We start from the raw sequence: 20851 nt of genomic DNA on the forward strand, positions 1-20851 counted from the left end.
TATCTTTTATCTCAAGTTCACCCACATCCTCTTCTCTTCCTATAATATTGACTTCTAGCACATTTTGTATGTTCAGCGCTTCTGTGTATTCCTTCCACATATTAGCTTTCCCTTCTTTGTTTAGCACAGGTTGTGTGTGTGTGTGTGTGTGTGTGTGTGTGTGTGTGTGTGTGTGTGTGTTAAATTGGTACTTAAATAAGATTTTGACTCTCAATTTCGGTGCCCTAATGACATATCCACGCCTAAATATGTGTGACTCGAAAATAATGTGTTAAACAGGAAATTAAACTTCATGATTACGTTTGAATAAAGTAAAATAGTTAAAGTAACCTACTGAAGCTTATAACTGTAGAAATCATGTTGGCTGAAATACTATGTTACGTAGGAATGCACACCAATGACTGTAGAAAGTATGTTGGCTGAAATACTACGTTATGTAGGAATGCACACAAATACGTCGTTCGAATTACTATCAGCTACTGGCAAAAATTAATTAGTTCCTTTTTCTCGACCTACACATCCTGTAAGGCAAAATGGAAAACCAGAATGTTTCCACATCTAAGTTGTTCAGTTGTTCCTGTGCGGTGTCAGAGTGCTATCTCCAATTCTTAAATACAAAAGGGGCATTGGCTTTTCAGTTTAATCAGATCTTAGCAACTTCATTACTCAACTTATGCATTTATCTTACTGGCAACTTCTGGTTATGGGGTACTATTTCATTTCTCAATGTCTATTTCTTTGTGACAACAGTCATGGCCTTACCTGCTTATCGTTATCAGCAGGAGCTGACAAACGTTATTTACTGTCACATATAGTTAATATCCCAATAGGGCATCCCTATAATCTTGGGTGACTTTGAAGTATAGTAGCCCTCATTTCTTTCCTACATGATTGTTTATATTCACTATGCTATTGCATCAATGTGTCATGCTGCTCCCACTGTATGGGAGCAAAAGATGACAAAAAATTTTGCCTCAAAAATTAAGTTCATACCCTAGCATTTGTCAACTATAATGTTTGGCTGACTTTGATATGAGTTTAAGAGATGAGATATGATGAATTTAGACATTAGAATAAAATTGTTTCCTTTGGAAATTCTCCATGAATAGTACTCATTAAACTATAAGATGGATCACAAGCAGTGCTCATGCGCGTCCTACAGTGTTACTGAACGAATTTTTATGTTTTTGTGACTATAATGCATAGAAGTTTTGCATGGTACAAAGATCTAGTTACACTGATCTACTAAACTATACCTTGTTTCATTAGTGCCGAACCAAATTTATTCGGATTTTAACAGTTACTATAGACAATTTACACGTGAAAATATTTCATAAGATGGTCCAGAGTGCATACAAAGTATGGTATAACACTCCAACTTTGGTTGTGCACAAGTGCTGCTTAACCCACATGTTTTATCAGTAGTAGCAATATGAAAGACATGTATTTCTTAAAGCTTATATAACAATGCCATGTGTATCTTGTGTTTGAAACCCTACATGCGTTGTTGAATAATACAATTATGTCTAGATGCAGAGTCTGATTTTTTTGCATAATAATGAAATATAAAAATCTGATGAATGTTGCAGTCTTTCTTTCCATGGTTGCTAAGCAATTTGGAGAGGAATTCTGCCTTATGCAGGACGCCTTTGTTTAACTTTCACCCAGACGTCTTTCAGCACTTTTTGTGCTTTATTTGTTCATTTTCCTTCTGAAAAATTGTTACCTTTTAATCTAAAAAAACTTTTGGTACATAATGTTTACAGTCGTTAAATGAGCGATTGTTGTCAAATATTTTTACATTACTTCATGCAATACAAAGTAGAGACATGTGACTGAATTGAGGCGTTCTGTGTTGTTCATTTATATGTCTAAAGTTTCCAGTTGTATAGTGTATTTGCAAATAATGTGGATGTATGCATTTGTTTACATACTTCACTTGAAGCTGTTGGATACTTATGCTAGAAGCTATTGATTTACTACGCAATTTACAGCTTGTCATCCTCGAATAGGAAGATGTTATTTTATTTATTTGTTTATCATGCATTTCCGACTGAGAATCACTATGTATCATATTGTTGAGCATCTTACCGTTTTTGATGTTGTGGTGTTCTTACTTCGTGTCAACGTAACATTCCCATTCATACTAAACAACACGATATATAGAAGCGTCAGTCAGAAGTGCATAATAATCATAAATATAAACTAGTATTTTGCTGTTTGCAGATGACAGGCTGAAGACTGTGTAGTAGACTAAAAGCTACTATCACAAATTTCCATTTGATTCGTGTGAGAAACGTAAACATATGCATACATCCATTTTATTTCCAAATTTACTATAAAACTAAAAACATTACACATGTCATAAATAAACAACTTCACTTGTGAATCATCGGTCCTCCGACTGAATCCATGCAGCACGCGGCAAATTCCTCTTCTGTGCGAAACTCTTCATCTCAGAGTATCCCTTGCAGCCTACATCCTTGATTGTTTGTTCGATTTATTCCAATCTGTGTTCACCTCTAGATTTTGTGCCCTCTGCAGCTCCCTCTAGTTCCATGGAAGACATTCCATGATGTCTTAACAGGTGTCCTATCATCCTATTCCTATTTCTTCCGAGTTTTTTACATATATTTCAAAACCTCGACAAGATCCCAGAGATCTCCGCATTCCTTGCCCTGTCCGTCCACCTGATTTTCAACATTCTTCTATAGGAGCTCATCTTAAATGCTTCGATTCTTATCTATTCTGGTTTTCTCACAGTCCACGTCTCACTACCATACAATACTGTGCTGAAAACGTACACTCACAGAAATTTCTTCCTCAAATTAAGGCCTATGTTTGATACTAGCAGACTTATTGTGGGCAGGAATTCCCCTTTTTGCCAGCGCTAGTCTGCTTTTTACGTTCTCCCTGTTCCATCCGCCATGCGTTATTTTGCTGCCTAAGCAAAAGAATTCATTAATGTAACCTACATCGTCAACTCCAATCATGATGTTAGGTTTCTCCCTGTTGTCATTTCTGTTACTTCTCATTACTTTCATCTTTCTTCTATTTACTCTCATTACATACTCTCTACTGATTGAACTGTTTATTCCATTCAGCAAATCCTGCAGTTCTCCATCACTTTAACTGATAATATCAATGTCATAACTGAATCTTATGGTTGATACAATTTCAATTTCAAATTTAATCCACTCTTGAAGCTTTTTATTTCCTTCATTGTTTCTTCGCCGTATAGACCGACCAGTAGGGGTGAAAACTCCATCCCTGCCTCACACCCTTTTTAATCCGATCATTTCGTTCATGGTCTTTCACTCATGTCATTCCCTCTATGCTCCTGTATGTGTTGTACGTTTCCCACCTCTGTCCTAACTTTCCTTATTCTCCTCAGAAATGCGAACGTCTTGCGCCATTTGACGTTCTCGAACGCTTTTTCCCGGTCGACAAATCCTATGAACGTTTTCTGATTTTTCTTGTTTTCATTTATCAACCGCAACCTCAGAACTGTCTCCTCAGAATTGCCTCTATGGTGCCCTTCCCATACCTAAAGTAAAACTGATCGTCATCTAACAGAACCTCAATTTTCCTTTAATTTCTTCTATGTATTATTCTTTTAAGAAACATGGATGCATGAGCTGTTAAGCTGATAGTGAGATAGTTTTCGCTACTGCTGCCTCTTGCATTCTTCGGAATTGCGTGGATGACGTTTTTGCGAAAGTCAGGTGGTATTTCGACACACTTACACATTCTACAGACCAACATGAATAGTGAAACACATATGTTGTGTGGCGGCGATGGCGAGGCATTGCAGAGTCTCTGACCAGAGAGCCATTTATCGTAGTTAGTCTGCGCTTGACCGCGCGAGTGTTGCGGGCAGTACGCTAGTAGTCGTCATGCAGAGCAGTCGGTCAGTAGTAGCAGCCCAGTGCAGTTGTGTGATGTAGCCTGTCGGCAGTAGTGGTCTAGTCCTGTCACGGTCGCGAGCGGGACGCAGTCGGCGAGCGTCGACATGGCATTCTGGTCAAGATGCTGAATGAGGTATATTGTTAATGTAGGTAACCATCAGATAACGTAAAGTTTATTTATTGTAATTAATTTTGAACAAGTGCCCCAATAATAATTTTGATTTCAAAGCAATTTTTAACAAAAAAATCATTTAATTGAACCAACAATTTCCTTCCATTTCCCTTAAAGAAAAGTTTCAGTTAAATTTAAAAAAAAAATATTATTTGCAATGCAGTTCCTCCAAGCCGTGGGCAACAATAAGAGCAGAAATTTGACATGCAGTTATACTGAGGTAAGAATTTAATTATGATTTTTGCACAGGGCCAAAGACCGGAATTTCGGTTTAATTGAGTTATCATTATCACTGAGATTTTCTTATCACTGAATTGACTTTCATTTTTTTGTGAGGAACTTATACTTGGGTCAGAGTGCGATTCTCATTTTTTTATTGTCATTAAATTTAATTGCTAGAGAGGTTACGCTCTGGTCCCATTACTATTAAATATTGTCTTTTTAAAATTTTTGTGGGGAGGTTACACTTGGCGACACCCAGTCCAGGATCGAATTTCGTTGAGAATCTTTTGAACAACAGTCAGATATCTGCTCTTAATGCTTAAGTATAATTAGGATTTGGCGCTACGCTTTTACTAATCTTGTGACTTTCTTTCTACAGGTCAACGGTAATTCGTTGCTCTGTTGTATTTGTGTGTTGTTTTTGCATTGTGCTTATTTGTTTTTTGAATATTTGTGACTATTGTAAAAATGCCGCGAAAGACTGTGAATAGTGTATCGCGAGGTATTACGAACGAAATTACCGGCTCAAACGACTTTACCGATAGGACTTGTGACACGCAGTGTCATGATGACAATCCTGCGTTCACTGACAATCAGTGTATTCCAACCACTAATGATGACTTTTGTCTTAATGATGAACAAACGAACTCGGTTATGTCCTCTGTTGATTTGACGACAATCGATGACGCGGGACGCTCTATTGTAATGAGCGCTGCCCAGCCTAACACAACCGGTTTACTAAATTTACGTGATGAACATACAAATTTGTCTAATGAAAATGAACAGGATACACAAAGTACGACGGATTTATTTAATTCCGAAATAGTGTCTGACAGTGTACATCCGACTGATAATCCTTTTTGTAAGTTGCAGAATGACCAAATGGTCACACAAAGCGCGACAATTGCAGGTACACCATTAAACAGCACTGAGAATAGAAATGCTAATTTTGGTTCGGATCAAATTATGACACTATTGCTGCAACGAGTTAACCAAATTATGGAAAAACAAGACAACAGTAGTAAAGATCTCAAACAACTTAATGAACAGGTCAAACAGCAGAGTGTAAAATTAGACAATAATGACGAAAATCTCAAACAACTTAGTGAACAGGTCAAACAACAGAATGAAAAACAAAGTGAAGATTTTAAACAACTTAGGGAACAGAACGAACAGTTAAATGAAAAATTAGACGACAATTCCAGACAACTTAGTGAACAAATTAGAGCCGTTGCCGCGCAGTGCCATGACACTAAGGAACAGTTGCGCGTGGAAATTGAGGCTTGTTCAAAAAAAAGTAGCGAAGAAATTAGGTCTGTTGCTCAGGAATTAAGGGAAATCCAAACAGCCGCAACAGAAACACTCAGAGACGAAATTAGCGGAGTCGCTAAACAATGCTCTGAAAAAACTACACAATTACGGGACGAGTTTAAAGCAATGACGGTAGAACTTTCGCGCACAATGGACGCAAAGATAGACGCGAAATTCGAACAGCAGAACACTCAGATTGACGAGCGCTTTAATCTTCACATACAAAACAGTGATACGCGTTTCCGCAAATTTATTCAGGATCAAAATAAAGTCAAACGTCAAGCCATGGAAACAATCACTGCTCAAAGACAAGAAGACAAACGTAAAATGTTTGCGAAGGCAAAACCGTATGTAGACAGTAATATTGCTACAGTGTCCAACGAAATTAATTCCATCAAACAGTCGAACACAGAATTACGTGACGAAATTTCCAATCTTAAGTCGAATACAGACACATACACAACCGATTTTCAAACAGTGACCGACAGACTAGAACAATTAGAACTAGCACATGATTCAGATGTCGTCAAAACTGACGTTAAAAACTGAATGAAACTACGCGTAAATTGCAAAAACAGATTAATGCCACTGACACTAAAACCGATGATCAGGCTAAATTACTGACTGAAAAATATGATGAATTGGCCAGTCGTATTGTTGCTACCGAAAGTGCTAATGACAATAAATCAGACGATACTTCACCGGTTTCATTTAACCAAACACCTGAATTTCAAAACTTACAGCAGACAATTAATGAGATCGATTCGTCTAACAACACGTTGCGTAGGAAGTTGTCAAGTTTACAGCAAGAAGTAACAGAGATGAAAAGTATTTCAGTTAATAACACATCACAGCAGACGCCACTTTGCGAACATTTGTCAGACTCGCGCAACGCGTATAATTTGGGTAATCTACAGAGAGTACGGGACTTAGATTCCGAACAACCACAGTTCAACAGATTTTCTTACAATCCTGAACCTGTTCCATCACACAGAGACGATAATTTCGATCACAAACATTTTCTGTCAGTGAGAAAGTTTAAAGTGTTTAAAAACGACAGAACACAGATTCACACACTGGATTGGATACAACAGTTTAGCTTTGCTTTTCCACCGACTTGGCCCGTTACGCATAAACTTGAATTTATTTGCAGTTTTTTGGAAGGAGAACCGGCAACTCGTATGAGACCGATCGCGAGACAATGCTATTCAGTAGAGGAATTTCAGAATGCTTTTCTATCAGCGTACTGGTCGAAGACGACACAGCGCGGAATTAAAGATCAACTAATTAGTTTGCCAAATTGTGAGAACTCCGATTTTCCCAGTGTCACGCAATTTTTTGAGCATATGGTCCTACAAAACCAGTACCTAAGTGAACCGTACAGTGAATCCGCACTTATACAATTATGCATTTCCAAATTACCACGGTCATTACGAGTGTCACTTTTAACTGGTCAGCAAAAGGAAAACATTTCAGCATTCAGAGATCTTTTACAGCTTTTAGAAGTACAGCAATCTGATTATTCTTTTGTAAACAAAAATTTTTCTTATAATAACCAAGGTCAACAAACGTACAGCAATTATGATCAGACACGTAATTTTAATAGAAAAAGTAACAGACGATTTAGGAACGACAACTACCAAATCTTTAATAACAACCAAAATTCAGATTATCAATATCGTCAAAATTTTCAGCAACAGGAAACACATTTTGGTAACAATAGACGTTTTCCACCACAACAGCATGAAAGTCAGCCGGTTGGAATACATAACCAACAATGTAATGCACAAGGTCAACCAGGCTTTAATGTTCCGCCGCGTGCACGTATAGTCCCAGATCCAACAAATAGTAACGCACGGCAGCAAGGAAACAACTAAAGACATGTTGTTCAGAAAACCATTTCACATCCTGTTATCGAAATTAAAATTGGTTCATCGAAATTCTCAGCAGTAATTGATTCCGGATCGCCGATATCAGTAATAAATGAAGATACTTTCAACGAATGCAACAAAGCGAATACTTATCCCACATTACCTTTAGGCAAGACGAAAGTAAAAGGAGCAGTATCGAGTAAAGGAGTAGATGTTAAATTACAGACGCATTTACCATTTTGTATTGGAGGTCATACTTTCCACTCTAATTTTTGGATTGTTCCTTTATTGACGACAGACGTTATTTTAGGTACGAATTTTCTGGTGCAACACGACGCAGTTATTGATTTTCAGAATTCTTATTTAATGTTAAAGGATGAAAACGTACAACTTGCTTTAGGATTTCAGCACTCATTATCTGCGGAAGAACAAACAATTAACCGCACAGAGGTCATTTCCGTGTCACGCAGCATAGACTGTAATCCCACATTGTTCACGGATACGTACGTACACAACTATAATGCTCCAGACGAAGTTGACTACGACGTAATGCAAATGATTTCCGATAAAGTTAGACAAAGCAGTGCAACTACAGACGACGAACGAACGCACTTACATAAAATTCTTTTACAGCAAGCTCCAGTTTTTGACAATATTCCTGGTACTATGTCCGGTTTTATGTATGAATTTCAAGTCAAACAGCACGACACATTTAAAGCAAAGCATTATCCCATTCCATATATCCACAGAGAACAAGTTAAAAAAGAATTGCAGGATATGCTTGACCAAGGAATTATAGAACCGGCAGTTGGTCCGTACATAAGCCCGCTACATATTGTTAAAAAAAAAGATGGCTCACTTCGCCTTGTACTTGATTCACGTCACATTAATGACATTATTATTAATGAAACTGATCGACCACAGACATTAGAGGAACTTTTACAGAAATTTCACGGTACAGCTATTTATTCCACATTAGATTTGAAATCGGGATTTTGGCAAATTCAACTTCATCCAAATTGCAGAAAATATACAGCTTTTCTCTGTTTCGGCGACTGTTATCAATTTTGCAAATTACCGTTCGGCTTAACTATTTCTTCGGCAGCCTTTATTCGCGGTTTGAACACAATACTTCCGACACAACTTAAGGACAGAATTACGACGTTTGTAGACGACATTCTTATCGCAGAAGCTAACTGGTCTGAACACAATCTGATTCTTGAACAACTGTTACAAACTTTTCATGCACAAGGACTTTCAGTTAACCTTAGTAAATCGCACTTTGGCAAAACTTCTATAAAATTTCTTGGACACGTAATTTCAGCAGAAGGCATTGCACCTGATCCGGAAAAACTTCAAGCTCTACGTGACATTACTATTCCTACAACAAAAAAGCAATTACGCAGTTTTTTGGGTTTAATTAATTTTTTTCGTAAATTTATTCATCACTCTGCTTTAGACACGCCTAGATTATGCCAATTAACAGGTAAAAACAGTATTTGGTCTTGGAATAAGCAAGCACATTCTGAATTCATGAACCTGAAACATACTCTGTTGAATGCTCCACTTTTATCGCACCCAGATCTTACCAGAAATTTCTCCATTGCCACCGACAGTTCTAACACGGCTTTAGGCGTACACATTTTCCAGGAAATTGAAGAAGATGGGTCAATAGCAATTAAAAACATCGCATTTGCAAGTCGCATTCTGTCACCTGCTGAACGAAATTATTCTGTTACAGAACTTGAAACATTATGTGTTGTATGGGCTTTTACGAGATTTCGGCACTTTCTTTATGGCAGACATACCACCGTTTACACTGACCACTGAGCGATACAATTTTTATCTTCGGCCAAATTCACTCACGACAGATTAAGCAGATGGAAACTTTATTTACAGGAATTCAATTTTACAATAGTTCACATTCCCGGCACACAAAATGTTATAGCAGACGCACTATCGCGTTCTCTGAGCAACAATCAGCAAGACGTAGCAACCAACTTCTGCAAAACAAATTTCAGTATCATGTACATTCAGCAAGTTGCATTTGAAAACTTTATTTCATTTTCGTTACAGGACATAGCACAAGAGCAAAATAAAGACAACGTGTGGAAAGAAATTAAACACCTTTGGCAAGATAAGAATAACGTTACGATTAGAAACCATTACACTGTACGCAATGACATTCTGTTTCGCCGCTCTCATCCTGACAGCAACAACTGGTTATTATGCATTCCTAACGAACTGGTTAACAAATTAATCTGGTACACTCATTTAAGTTACGCACATTACGGAGCAAGAAAATGTTTTCTTATACTGAGACAGAACTGTTATTTTACCAACATGGAAAAACGTATACGACGAGTTTTAGCGTCTTGTAAAATTTGTCAGAAAGCTAAATCAGACACCACTTCACATATTCCTCCTTTATATCCCATTGTACCCGTTAAATTAAGACACATGGCCGCTGTAGACATTTTTGGTCCAATTCCGAGAACTAACACAGGTTTTTGCTACATCTTTGTCGCTGTTGAGCTCACTTCAAAATTTGTTACTTTCACTCCATTACGCAAAGCTACTGCTAAAACTGTTTCGAAAGCATTTGTAAAACATTTTCTATTTCATGTAGGGCATGTGATGAGAGTAATTTCTGACAATGGATCTCAATTTCGTTCTGGCATATGGACACGCATGTTACGAGCTAGAAACATTTCTCCGATTTATATATCCAAGTACCATGCTTCTTCGAACCCTTGTGAACGGTTAATGAAAGAAATTGGTAAGCTGTGCCGAATATACTGCCACAAAAGACATATTGATTGGGATACACACATACTCTCATTCCAAGATGTAATTAATTCCATTCCAAATGAATCCACTATGCTATCTCCGTCTGTTATACTGAAAAATGTTGAACCACCAAACAAAATTAAAGAATTAGTAAACTTCCCTAAATGTCGTCGACTAAGACACCACGAAATAATTGACATTGCGCTGAACAACATCAAACGTGCCGCTGAGCGCCGGAGAAGACAGCAAAAACAGGTTTGTACACGCCGCGACTTTCACGTTGGACAGAAAATATTAGTACGTACACACTATTTATCCAGCAAATTAAAAGGTAAGTGCAGTAAATTTGAACTTCTATACGCAGGTCCTTATCGGATTCGCAGCATCCCTCACCCCAATGTTGTACACGTCGAAACTTTGAGAACCAGAAAATCGAAAGGCAACCACCATTGGTCAAATATTAAACCCTTTATTGAATGAAGACACTCTATGATTCAACACACTATGATGCCATTTACTAATGCAATTATATTCACCACACTAATTACTGATGATTATCGTATTTTTTCTTGGCAAGTGCCCGGCAAGGTAAGGTTAGCAGGTCGTTTTTCTTTTCGTTACACATCAGACCGAGCACATTTTCCATTTTTTTTGTGTATATGATTGTACTCCAGTTTTGTTTGTATGTACTGTGAAATAGTTAAGATATAACACACATCAGTTGACTTTGACATTTGTTGCCCTATGACACCTCAAGATCGTGACTGTTTTACATTTTTGCTGCTGCATTGTGATATTCTGTACATTTTGCATCTGAACACTGTCAATGTCTTGGACATATTACGTTTTCTGTCATGTTATGCTGTATGGTTAATTATGTTACCATAAACCAGTCATTATTTAGTGGGTATATGATTTAAAAGCAAGACATTAATCTTTGTTCATCAATTTCAGAAAGAAATGATGCGTGTAAGAAATAAATTCAACAGAAATGGGAATTTCACCTACGGAATAAACGAAAGAAGATGCAATAACTTCATGAGGAAGAGTAAATGGATCAGGATTAACAAGCATTAACAAGAATATACTATACTCATCGTAGAATAGCAGTCTTAACTAATTTTTTCTTTCAGAATACAAGGTGATTGATGCAGGCTGTCAGACAGAACTACACATCTTAGTTTTAGTGATGAAATATGCTAGAGATAAGGAATAGTTATGTAATGAGTAATGAAGTGATTTTTTTGCAGATGATAATGAATGCTGATGAATAATGATGAAGAATATGCTATTATGAATAATGAAGTTTTTCTTTAAAGGTGATGATAATAATAAAGTTATGATAATATGGATAATGAAGTGATTGATAATGAAGTTTCTTCTTTACAGATGAGGATAATGTTGAAGTTATGTATTTATGCTATGTAGTTATTTAAGTATTTGTTGCAGTTTGTTTTGACAGCAGGTGTTATATTGCATAGTACGATGACGGAAAGTTTTGGAAAGGACAGCTATGGAACACTTTTTTATACACATTTCACTACCTGTTAATTCGAAGTTCACTACTTTTCAGCATAGTGTGCGTTTCTTCTTTCAGGTCAATAATCCATTTTGTATTTTTTCCAGGAGAAGCTTTTCATGATACTAAATCTGTTACTTATTATACCTGTTCTAGTACTTGCATTTTTATTTTTTACCCATTTTTGTTTATCATTTATAAATGTGATCACATATACTGCCTTGTTACATAACCTTGCTACAGCTGACTCATGACGAATGACGTTACCTGTCCTCATTTGCAGCAATAGGTCAAAAGCAAATAGTGTTATGCCTCAGCAATTAATTATCGATCCCAACGCAATGCATTGCTAACAAAAAAATGTATTACCAGTCCCAAATAGTGATACCAGTTTGAGAAAGTTCTGAGTAAAACTGATTAGCTCTGAATAGTAAGTCACTTCAGTAATGACTTCTTAATGATAAGAAAAAAAAATATATATACATATAAAATAATGCTTTGTCACTGGCCAATGACTGCCACTGTTTATTGTAATGAGACTACTTATAATGGCCATGATTATTAATGCTATGACTGTAATTAACTGATTTTTAATAATGACTTCGTAATGATCTGAATAATACTGAATGAGGAACAATTGTTTTATTGTAATGAGACTACTTATAATGCCTATGATTATTAATGCTATGACTGTAATTAACTGATTTTTAATAATGACTTCGTAATGATCTGAATAATACTGAATGAGGAACAATGTTTTATTGTAATGAGACTACTTATAATGCCCGTGATTATTAATGCTATGATTGTAATTAACTGATTTTTAATAATGACTTCGTAATGATCTGAATAATACTGAATGAGGAACAATGTTTTATTGTAATGAGACTACTTATAATGCCCATGATTATTAATGCTATCACTGTAATTAACTGATTTTTAATAATTACTTTGTAATGATCTGAATAATACTGAATGATGAACTATGTTTTCATTCTATTCAATACTTGCTGGCCACTGAGTGCCAATAATTAATGTCACTCAATGAATTGTTATTAATTATGCCATTAATTAGCTCTTATTATCAATGTTGATACTTTGTAACTGGAAAAGAATGCGATTATTTAATACTGCTTTGTAACTAGGAAAAGAAGGCTACTGATTCTATGTAAAACAATTAATGAACATTTTTCTGTAATACTACATACATGGTACAGAAATGTTTAATAACTGGGCTATGAATGCCGCAAACTACTACTGTAATTCTCAATATTATGTAACTTAATGTCCTTCACCTTATGAGCTAACTACCCTGAATTACTGCAATGTCGATTTGTCCTGTCCATCCTCATGATCATGGAGCACTATATTTGGTTTTTGCACTAATTCTACGTTGGTGTGCCTTGTAAGAGCGTGGTGTTGACACGACATGCTGTCCACCACCGTGAGCGATGAAGACGTTATTATGGTCCCACTGTTTGGTGTACCTAGTGTACTGCCAAAATGAGAACATGGAACATTACTACGACAGTTCCGTGTCTTGGCTACACTGATAAATTCTGATGGGAAAAGAACTTCAAATTGTGTCACTTGGTGTTGTACTTCTGTGGAAAGATATGGACTTTCAGAACAGCTGTGTGCAATCTAAAGTGCTACAACCATGATGCAATCCTTCCCTTTCCTATCCTAATAATGAAAATCATTTTTTGCTAACATCAATTATGTTCATGGCTATACATTTTTTTCAATTCGCTGAACTCCAGTGCGAGTACATTTATGTCACTTGTCGATATGATTTTTTTGCCATTATGTTTATTTGTTGTGAAAATGCTAAAGACATTTTTCGATTTGTTCTGAAGTACAGTATATGTGCACTCTTGTCTTTTATAATGTATATACATTTTTATTTTGATGATATGTTCTGAACTACAGCGCAAGTGCACTAATGTTGTGTGTTAATATGTTTTCTACTGAACTTCAGTGCCAGTGCACTTTTCTCATTTTTCAATATGATTTGTACTCATTCTGTATGTTCAATACTTCAGTGCGTATGCACTTATGTCATTTGTTACTCATTGTATATACATTTCGTCATTTGCTGATATGTTCTGAACTGCAGTGCATGTGCACTCATGTCACTTGTCAACATGATTTTTTTTTGCCATTCTGTTTATGCTAAAGAATTTTTTCAGTGCGTGTGCACTTTGTTATCTGTCAAATAATTTGTATATACAGTTTTCTGATTTGCTACTATGTTTTGTACTCACTTTGTCTTTGTCTGAAATGTTTTGTACTCGGTGCATGTGCACAACATTTAATTCATGTACTACATCTAAATATTCTGTAAATTGTAGAGGTCTATTAATTAAAGAAAAATTTTGCCGCGCTTGGCAAGCCCAAATGACTCACCATCGCTGCCAAATTTTTGCCCCCCCAGTGGAGGGTTATGAAACACGTATGTTGTGTGGCGGCGATGGCGAGGCATTGCAGAGTCTCTGACCAGAGAGCCATTTATCGTAGTTAGTCTGCGCTTGACCGCGCGAGTGTTGCGGGCAGTACGCTAGTAGTCGTCATGCAGCGCAGTCGGTCAGTAGTAGCCGCCCAGTGCAGTTGTGTGATGTAGCCTGTCGGCAGTAGTGGTCTAGTCCTGTCACGGTCGCGAGCGGGACGCAGTCGGCGAGCGTCGACGTGGCATTCTGGTCAAGATGCTGAATGAGGTATATTGTTAATGTAGGTAACCATCAGATAACGTAAAGTTTATTTATTGCAATTAATTTTGAACAAGTGCCCCAATAATAATTTTGATTTCAAAGCAATTTTTAACAAAAAAATCATTTAATTGAACCAACGATTTCCTTCCATTTCCCTTAAAGAAAAGTTTCAGTTAAATTAAAAAAAAAAAATATTATTTGCAATGCAGTTCCTCCAAGCCGTGGGCAACAATAAGAGCAGAAATTTGACATGCAGTTATACTGAGGTAAGAATTTAATTACGATTTTTGCACAGGGCCAAGGACCGGTATTTCGGTTTAATTGAGTTATCATTATCACTGAGATTTTCTTATCACTGAATTGACTTTCATTTTTTTGTGAGGAACTTATTCTTGGGTCAGATTGCGATTCTCATTTTTTTATTGTCATTAAATTTGATTGCTAGAGAGGTTACGCTCTGGTCCCATTACTATTAAATATTGTCTTTTTAAAATTTTTGTGGGGAGGTTACAATAGTCGTTTTGTTACCATATCCCCAATGATTTTAGAGATTCTGAGAGAATGTTATCTATACCTACTGCGTCATTCAGTATTAAGTCTTCCAAAGCTCTATTAAGATCGGCTTGTAATACTGGATCCCCTACCTTCTTCCGTATCGACACTTGTCTCTTCTTCTATCACTTCTTCAGACAAGTCTTCTCCCTCATGGAGGCCTGAAATGTACTCTTTCAACTTATGTTCTCGCTCTTCTGCATTTAACAATGGAATTCCTTTTGCGCTTAATGTAACGATCCTTGCTTTTAATTTCACTGAAGGTTGTTTTGAGTTTCCTGTACGCTGAGACAGTCCTAATAATCACTTCTTCTTCCATTTCTTTACGTTTTTCATTAATCAGATTTTCCGTGGCTTCCCTGCACATCTTATTGGTTCAATTTCTAAGTGACTTTTACTGCTATATCCCTGAATTTCCGAGAACATTTTTGTGCTTGCTTCTTTCGTCGTTCAACTGAAGTCTCGTTTACGTTACCCTTGCTTTATTCACAGTTACCTTCCTTGTATCTACGTTTTTCTTTGCAAATTTTGTGATTACACTTTTTAGAGATATCCATTCCTCTTGAGCTCAACTATGGATTAAGCTACTCCTTATCGTAATATATGTAGCCTCAGAGAAATTCAAGAGTATCTCTTCATTCCCTAGTACTTCCATAGCCTGCTTCGTTCCACAGTGGTCATTTCCGAGTAGTGTCTACTCTTGATCACTACTACTTTGTGGTCAGAGTCTATATCTGCTCCAGGCTATGGCTTACAATCCAGTATATGATTTTGGTATCTCTGCCTGACCATGACGTCATGTAACTGAAATATTCTTGTATCTCCTAACCTTTTCCAAAGATACCTCCTCCACTTGTGCTGCTTGAACAGAGTATTCACTGTGACTACCTGAAATTTGTTGCAGAACTCTATTAGTCTTTCTCCTCTCTCATTCCTAGTAACAAGCCCACATTCACCTGTAATCCTTTCTTCTACTCCTTCCCCTACAACCATGTTCCAATCTTACATGACTATCAAACTTTGACCTCACTTTCCAAACTCTACTTCATTAACCGTTCAAAATAACCTAACTTTTCATCTTCTGCTAGCGACGTGAGCGTGTATACCTGAACTATGGTTGACATAGGAAACGGTTGAAATGGCTCTGAGCACTATGGGACTTAACATCTGAGGTCATCAGTCCCCTAGACTTAGAACTACTTAAACCTAACTGACCGAAGAACATCACACATCCATGCCCTAGGCAGGATTCGAATCTGCGACCGTAGCAGCAGTGCGGTTCCGGACTGAAGCGCCTAGAACCGCTCGGCCACAGCTGCCGGCAGTTGCCATAGAAAGCCTCAATTCAGACACATGTCTCAACTCTGTATTGCATAGAAAACGATGTAAAAATACTTGACAACAATCGCTTATTTTACAAATGTAGATATTTCGTCCCAAAAGTTTCATTAAAGCTTAACGTGTAACAGTTTTCCAGAAGTAAAATGACCTCACTGAAGATAGCACAAAAAGTGCTGAAACATGTCTGGATGAAAACGAAACATCAAAGATATCTTGTGTGATGTGGAATTCCACTCAAGTTTTCTTAGCAAGCATGGAAAGAGGAACTACAACATTCAGAAGATGATTTTTTCTGCATCAAGCCTGATATTTTCTTGACAGTTCTTCAACAAATTCCGGAAGAAAACCATCAAACCTCAAGAAACAATATTTAACACTAAATTCAACAATGCATGTTTGGCCTATAAAATAATATCCAGCCATGCATAACTGTAAACATTTCATCTGTAGCAGAAGAGACAAAACGTATGGCTGAAATAATGTGGACAAAACAAGAAATCTCATCTTTGTTTTCCAGAAGATAGGCACTGAATACTAAACTATGCAGATTGCTCATAAAAGTGGCAAATCATAAAAAACCCACCATTTTTGATTAATTAATGCATCCAGTTAGAACATATACAGATACCATAACAGAGAGAAAAGAATGGTTTATCACACCGATATCCATCAATCACAACATCAGTACAATAAACACACCATTTAAAAGAGCATGATTAGTCCAATGACATAAACTTACCTGATGAACGAAACAACCTGCTTGATAGGGGTCCCAAACGTAACATAAACACAAAGGTGCCACACAGGACAGTGGTGAGTATCACAACAGAAACGATATACATAATAAAGCAAACAGAAGACTGAGCAAACCTGAGTTCAGCGCAAACATTATAAAGAGAGGTAAGTATCGAGGAAATAAAGCACATTATGAAAAAGAGCAAAACCACCATAAAATAAAACACCATAACAACTGAAGAAAAACTTACAGGAAGCTATAGTAGAAATTAACACGAGAAAATGTCACAATCACAAAAACTGGCAAGGGCACCCAGACTGTACTCATGAAAGGAAAGGGATACATTGAAAAAGCATTAGAATTCATACAGAGCAACAAGATCACAGAGTTTACAAGACATCCAGCAAATATATACCAAAGAAATTTAAGAAAAGTCTTAAAAGTATAGAAACAATTTTCACATGTTCCAGACTGAAAGAATGACAGAGAAGCATCCTAAGAGACCCACTCTAAAGGCATTGCCTAAAAGTCACAAACCATGTATCACTATACACCTGCTGATTAGCGTTAACAAAGGAGCTACATACTACTTAGCCAAACAGACACACAAACACTTCTACAGACAATATACAAACACACAGAAAACAAAAGTCTAAAGAACTGAAGTGACTTGATGAAATAAATAAGAAATGATAAAATACTAAACACAGTAACATTGATTACATTTGACATAATTTCTATGTATTCACACATTCAAATAGAAGACACCCTAAACATCATGTACAGAAATCTCCATACCCATAACAAACATACAAGAAATACCAGAAATACTCAAGCTCATCATAAATCAAACTACTTCACATTCAACAACGAATTTCTCTCTCAACAAGTAGGACTGTATATGGAATCCCCTGTCAGGGGTCTCCTAGCTGACATTTTCATCAACCAGATAGAAAACCATATCTTTAACACAATAATAATATCAGAGTAGTACAAAATAAAATATTAGTACACATATGTAGACAATGTGATTTGCCTAATAGATGAACCACAGTCTCACATAAAAGAATTTCGTGAGTACATAAGCACCATCCACCCATAAATGCAGTTCACCATTGAAACACAGACAGATGAAAAGCTCAGTTTCTTAGATCTGCCATACACAAAAGAAATAACAAACATGAGTTCACAATTTATGGGAAACTTGCAACCAGCAAATGTCATCACCTCCATAACCAAACTTATCACACCATAACTCACAAAGAGGCCAACTTCAGAGATTTACTATACAGACTGAACAAAACACACGCACGAACAAACATGATTACACGCGAGAATAGGCATGATACAAAGATTGTAGATAAAATAAACAACGAAATACATAATCAGGCAACACATCATCATGAAACCACACACACACACACACACACACACACACACACACACACTAACACACACACACAACACTACCCACAACAAATCATGAGGTAGTAAGCAACAAATGGCACATTTAGACTTCCAACAACAAAGACATAAAGAAATAGGCTCAACAGAGCACACACAACCAACACTACACAACGAGACTTGGAAGAAATGCCACAAACACTGACAAATACAGGCATTCTGGTATACATCAACTAACTTGCAACCGTGTACCGATACACGGTACAAAATATTAAGGCGTCCGACGACAAGTCGGACTTGTAAAACTTTAATTACTTAAAATATCACGCGGGGACTCTGAAAATGCTCGTATAATGAACAGGCAGAACGGTAATTTGTAATGAAACGAAATAATAACGGTACAAACAGACTCTATAAGATAACTGTATAGAATCTATATAGGTATCTAATTGTTCTTTTAATCGCTGGGGCAACAAACCAAAACGACCAGCGTTATTACAGTCACCTTCTGTTCTGGTCTTGAAGAAAACGCACTCTACGGTCGCCATTTCGCATTGTAAGTCGTGAATTTAAATTAATGTATTGTAATTTACGCTAATGGTGAATTCTCTTTCATGTATACAGAGACCTTCGAGCAGAAGTAAAAATAAGGTTTGTTTTCAAAGTTTTCAGTGCTCTGGATGAACAACAAGAACGGTCGAACGATCGTCCATTGTTAGTAGACACCATGCGTAGGAATAATTTCAGTAGAATGTCACTGCGTTCCGTCATCAACGGACGCTTTAAAAGACTCACATCATTATTCGTAAAGAAAACAAAGTGCATAAATTAATTTTTTTGTATTAAAATAAAACCTAAAAACTTTCATTTCAGTACAGACATTGGCCGCTTCTCGGCTGAACAAGGATTATTCCGTTTTTTAAAAAAGAAAGTACTTTTTTTTAATTCAAAAGTTTCTTTTAATTAAATTTCGCTACGGTAAAAATATCCTGCAGCAATATTTTATTGTGATAACAACGAATATAATCTTCGAGATTTCGTTTACGTTTTTATCTCTATGAACGCTCCACATAGACGTCAATTTCTACAGATTCTAAAAGCGCCTCAAGCAGTCCTGTATTAAGAAGGCGATGAGTCGCGTGCTGTTAAATAGTGAGAGCTCAGAGAACTGTTTTACATAACTATAGATTCCGATCCGCCCATATTATCATCATTCATTCCTGCGTCCGCTCCGCCAAATAAGTGCTCTATACACGCTCTTGCCGGGCGTAAATATCATCAAAGTTAGGCGTTAAAATTTTCTTACACTCCTTTCGTCACATTCTTGAGGACACCGTAAGTATACTTGAGACAGTGTCCAGACTTGGTCGGTAGCGTACAAATGGCGCCCAGGGTGGGGCTCGAACATAACAAATATTGCTATTCGGTAACCAACTTATAGGTCATAAACATTGCTTTAGTGGGTACAATATTTATTGAAAAATTAATAATACCAGTTTATGTTTATGTATGTATAATAACAATTTTGTAAAGTGTGTAATTCAGTACGTGTTCTCTACCATGTACTTATAATAACTACAATCCATTAGTGAGCACGGAAACCCGAGCTGCTGGACTGGGATAAACTGCAGTGCCATAATGCTATTGTACAAAACAGATGTCGCAACCTTAATGTGGGGTGACGAGTAACAGAGATTGTTTACCAAAGTAAGGATGCGATTGAATGAGCTCCCGAGTTCAGTGTTAGGTAACTGGGGGCCATGTAGAGTGCTCACTAATTAAATAAAGCGTGATATTCAGTAGTTTCATTAGTGCAATCGTCTACATAAGTTTAAAAAGATGTTTGTTTGAATACAGTGCTAAAGTTCAAGTGTAGCCACATTCTTTCAATTGACATAGATATTTTGTGTAATAAGCTACGCCGTCACCTGTGTGGCTACAGATCGTTTAAGAGTTGCGTTTTTCTTGCCAAGGTGCTACGACTAAGTTTTTCAGTGTGAGCTTGTTAGGATATAATGTATTACTGTGTGTACAGTGTATTTGTTTGTGTTATACTATAGTGGTGTATTTTCCTGTTTCTGGTGCCTTTTGGGGATTACAGTGTTAATACACGTATGGTTAAGACCAACAAAGAGAGAAAACTAGTCAAGGACGACACAAGAGAGATCGATGGCGAATCTATCTCAGCAATCCACAATTTGTAAACTGAGCAGAACAATGTAGAGGAAATACTGCCTGCTACTAGCGGTCAACAGGTGGAACAACAGACAGGCGTCAGCTCAGCTGACGACTCAAACAAAGCAACATCAGTTGT

This window comes from Schistocerca americana, chromosome 7 (assembly GCF_021461395.2).
Source record: "Schistocerca americana isolate TAMUIC-IGC-003095 chromosome 7, iqSchAmer2.1, whole genome shotgun sequence".
In the NCBI taxonomy this organism is placed as follows: domain Eukaryota; kingdom Metazoa; phylum Arthropoda; class Insecta; order Orthoptera; family Acrididae; genus Schistocerca; species Schistocerca americana.